The sequence below is a fragment of the Strix uralensis genome, chromosome Z (genome assembly GCF_047716275.1).
Source record: "Strix uralensis isolate ZFMK-TIS-50842 chromosome Z, bStrUra1, whole genome shotgun sequence".
NCBI lineage: Eukaryota > Metazoa > Chordata > Aves > Strigiformes > Strigidae > Strix > Strix uralensis.
Window position 1 is genome coordinate 48,841,224 of NC_134012.1, and position 4,684 is coordinate 48,845,907.

The following is a 4,684-nucleotide window of genomic DNA, read 5'->3' on the forward strand; positions in this document are numbered from 1 at the left end:
GACTCTGTCTGGTTTCACTATGGATGTTACATTCTAAAGAATTGTTGAATTTGTTGTCAAAACAACTGCTGATATTTTGAAACTCGCACTTTGTTCACTTTGCTTTAACAGACACCTGGTAAATCAAGATGTGGTTCATGGTTTATTTCCATTTGACAGACTTTTTCCCCCCCCCTTCAATACTCTAATTTTAAAATTTCATATCACTTTGCAAAGTTTGTTCATTGTTAGGCAGGACTTTGTACAGACTGGGAAATAAAAGGATGTAAGTTAGCTGCCTCCCCGAGCTCAGGCGAGGCCAAAACTTGCTCTGTTACTCTAATGCTGTGAGAACAGAACTGGGCACAAAATATCTCTGTGGAACTTGAATCTCTTGCTTCCTCTTCTGGTGCGTTTAATTACAAAACCATGAAAGCTTATTCTGAAAACTCCATCAAATTAGTTAACCCTCAATATGCGTGCTGTAGGAAAAATGTTTTGCCTTGAAGATAGATTTCCTGTGAGTCATGGTACGTGTAATTTTTGGGCATGGATGGATGGAAAAAATAGCTTTTGTAAATACAAACTATAATATTGGTAGCACAAACATTGAGGGGTATTTTTCTTTTACGTTATTGCAGGCAAACAACCTCTGCTGGCACGTGTGCTGTCTCTCGTGCAGGGTTTGCAGAACGTCTCTAGGAAGACGTACCAGCTGTTACATCAAAGATAAAGATATCTTCTGCAAACCTGATTATTTCAGGTGTATCATACAGGAATATAATTTTATTAGACAACACGTTACACTTGCTTATTGCTTTTCACTTAAGCCACAACTAAAATGCACATCCCAGCTCTTTGGTTTAATTTGCCAGGTTTATTTTCAGTGGTTAAACTCTGGCATCTCTTGCAGAGGGACTTGGGAAACCCCAAGTCGATCTGATGTAACTACTAAACTGTGCCTCACTCCCTCCCTGCTTCACCCTGGTCCTCGGCCCCTTCCCTCACACCCCTCCTGGCTGACCCCTCGCCCACAAGCTCCATGGGCTGCCCCTTCCCCATCCCCCCCAGACCCCCTAGAGCCCCCTTCCTCAGCTGCCACCTCTGCCCTGCTCTATCTCCCCCGCCTGCTCCCATCTCCCTTCTGCTCTGGCCATCTCCACATCGTCCTCCCCTGCAAAATATATGTCCTCCAGGTCCTACTCTCCTTCAGATACAGCATCTGCCACATCTTTCCCTTCAAATCCTCCTTCCTCCATGTCCTCCTCTCCCTCAGACAGAGCACTCGCCACATCTTTCCCTTCAAATTCCCCCTCCTCCATGTTTTCCTCTCCCTCAGACACAGCACTTGCCACATCATCCTCCCCGGAAAAATCTCCCTCCTCCATGTTCTCCTCTCCCTCAGACTTCTCTTCCTTGGAGTCCTCCTCATCACACTCAGAGGGTTCCTCAGCCACCCCCCGTCCCTCTGACTTGCGGAGAAAAGAACTCTACAACTTTGGAGTTGTAAAGCAGGTATGTTTATTCAGCGCTGGGCGCACGGGGGATCGCTTCTCCACAAGCATGCGCGCGCTTCTGTAGTTATTCCCTTGCTTTTATGGTACAAAGTATTGTATATTCATAAGACGCCTGTACATATTCATTGCCTATCACCACCTCCCCTCGCTTCTCATGGTAATTAGGTCTCCTCCCCTTGCGCCTGCGCATTGAGTTCCTCAAGCCCTGGGCAGTGGTCCTATAGATGAAGTATCTCCTTTTCCTCGCTGGTGAACTTTTCACCCAGTTGTTCTGTGCAGCCTCAGTTATTCCCTGTTCCCTGGCCAAACTACCAGGCCAGTTTGTACCGGAATCCAGGGTAATCTTGCTGCTGACACACACATCTTCAAGGGTAGAGGAAGCTTCTGCCTGGACCAGGAGATAGTAGCCTAGCAACACTATCAGCACCTGGTATGTCTCTGCACATAGCCCTCCTCGTCTCTGCGCGAGTCCTTCTGTCTTGCGCCATCTAACTACAATTGTTTGCATTCCCTGTCTCATTTTCCCCCCTTTTCTTTCTACTTAGTAAATTCTTTTACTACTTGGCTAGTCCATAATTAATCTTTTAATATGTTAGTACCACTCAGTGCTTCCTGGAGGGTTTGATGCACCAGGTGAACGGGGTCCGACACTGTTTTGAAACTCAGACGAAATATGTGAGAAGTCCTGCTGCCTGGGAGGCGAGGCATTCATGGGGGGCTGTACCTGTAGTGCCATGGCGGGGGGACAGGAGGGGCTGCTGGGGGACCTGCTGCATGCTGAGGGGCTGGCTGAGGAGGGAGCTCTGCAGTTGGTGCAAGGAGAGCTGCTGGTGGAGGGGGGGGCTGATCTGGAAGGAGGGCGGCAGGGAGGCACTGATGCTGGGCAGCATGGGTTTGGAGGTGAGGGTCCGGGAGATGCTGAGGTGGGGGGTGGCCACGGTAGTTGAACGAGCCCAGGCCAGGGTAGGGCAAGGAAGCATCGGGTCTGCTTGGGGGGGATCATTTTGGAAGGTGGATTGCTCTGGGAACTTTTCGTCTCCCCCTGGTCGGCAGAGCTCTTGGAGACAAGGCTGGCCCGGTACACTGCCAGGGCTTTCAGGTACTCGTTCTTCGCGGCTTCTGTTTTCCTCTTGTACGCTTGTTTTTGCTCTTCTCCTAAGCTGTCCCACATTGACGCAACAATTTTCGATACGTCTCCAAAGGTAGCATTGGGGTTCTGCCCTTTGATGGTTGCTTGTGTGTCTCTGAAAAACAGGGCATAGGTTGACACGGGCTTCTGAGGCTCATTGGGATCCTTCTTTTTCTTCTTTTTTTGGCTTTTGGGCTTTTTGCCCAGGTCTGCTGATGGTCTTTTCTCTCCAGTAACCTTATAATGTGACTCTGTCTCCTCTTCCTGAGTAGAACTGGAGGGAGATGGTGTAGCAGACTTACTTCCCGGGGGCGATGGGGAACCGTGGGTAACACCGCTCCGCATCCCCATCTGAGAAATCAGCTGTGACTGGCTGAGCGCGCTCATGGGGCCGGCTAACATCTCGGGGTGATTGATCAGGGGCACTTGCCGGTTGGACTCATAGGACATGGCGTCTGAGTGGACCATCTCCTGGATCGTGGGTAGTTGGCTGGAGAGAAGATGCCTGTCCTGACTCAACATGTTGGAGACCATGATGGCCGGCAGGTCCATGTTCTGGTAGGGTTACGCTGGTATCAGGCTGTTTGGAGGCAGGCTGTGGCACAGGGAGTGATATCCAGTTTCGTGGTCCACCAAGTGCAGGAGGGAAGGGTCGGGGAGATTAGGAGGTGTTATGGGAGGGATCTCATAGTCTTCATTATTCTCATTCTGACTGCTATATGTCCTGGTATGATGTATCCATGATGTCTGTTCTTTAATTTTGATCGCCGTAAATGTCGTGAGCAGTACTTGAAATGGCCCTTCCCACTGTGGTTCCAACGTCTTTTCTGCAAGAGACTTAACATACACATAGTCTCCAGGTTGTATATTATGCACAGGCCCATCTAACCCTCTGCCCCGAGTTCCAAATACATGTTTCCCAATTTTATTGAGCTGCTTACTTAGGGCTATCATGTATGAAGTCATAGTTTCCTCCCCAACTTGCATTGATGTTCCCTTCTGCACCGTGTAAGGTCTGCCATATAGTATCTCAAAAGGACTTAATCCTTCCTTGGCTCTCGGTTTGGCTCATATGCGCAAAAGAGCCAAAGGGAGAGCCTGGGGCCAGGTCAGGTTTGATTCCTGACCGAGCTTCACTATTTGTTGTTTAATCAAATGATTCATTTTCTCTACCTGACCACTGGATTGGGGACGGTATGGGGTATGAAGTTGCCAATCTATACCTAGATGGCGACTTATTTGCTAAACTATTTTTGAAATAAAGTGTGGTCCTCTGTCCGAGGATATAGTTGCTGGAACCCCGAAGCGTGGAATTATTTTTTGTATTAGTACTTTTGTCACTTCCCAGGCTTTAACTGTCCTAGTGGGGAATGCCTCTGGCCAACCTGAGAAGGTATCCGTTAGTACCAATAAATATCGATACCCCCCCTTTCTTGGAAGTTCTGAGAAATCAATTTGCCACTGTTGTCCTGGTTCATTTCCCTTTCCAATCTGGCCTACTTCTATATTGGGGGTATTCTTAGGATTAGTCTGGAGGCAAAGATCACACTGTTGAGTCACTTGCCTTACTATAGTATACAAATTTCTGGCTCTAATACTTCTGACCAAATATCGGTACAGGGCCTCCGCTCCCCAGTGTCCTTTTCAGTGTTCCTCCCGTACCAGGTGTCTAGTTAAATAAGAGTGTATTACTACCTTCCCTTGGGGAGTGACGGCCCAACCCTCCTCATTATATGATCTTTCAAGTCTGTAATAAGTTTTTGATCTTCCTCAGTATAAGCAGGCTTACCTTCTAAAATAGTCTGCCCGTCAGGGACTAGAGCTCCCTCCATTTTTACCTCTCTTTTGGCTGCTTGTTTTGCCTCTCTGTCCACCAGTTCATTTCCTTTTTCCAAATCCGAATTCACCTTTTGGTGTGCTTTAATATGCATAATTGCCACTTTTCTTGGAAGTTGGACAGCTTCTAGTAGTCTTAGAATCTCTTTTCCATGTTTGATGTATTTTCCTTGCGAGTTTAACAGTCCTCTTTCCTTCCAGATTGCTCCATGAGCGTGGACTA

The 4,684-nt window shown here is 47.9% G+C and overlaps 1 pseudogene; it reads right to left on the bottom strand.

Annotated features, from left to right (window-relative positions):
• Positions 1 to 1,725: 1,725 nt before the first annotated feature.
• Positions 1,726 to 4,292, bottom strand: LOC141938074 (TOX high mobility group box family member 2 pseudogene; annotated as a pseudogene).
• Positions 4,293 to 4,684: the final 392 nt, after the last annotated feature.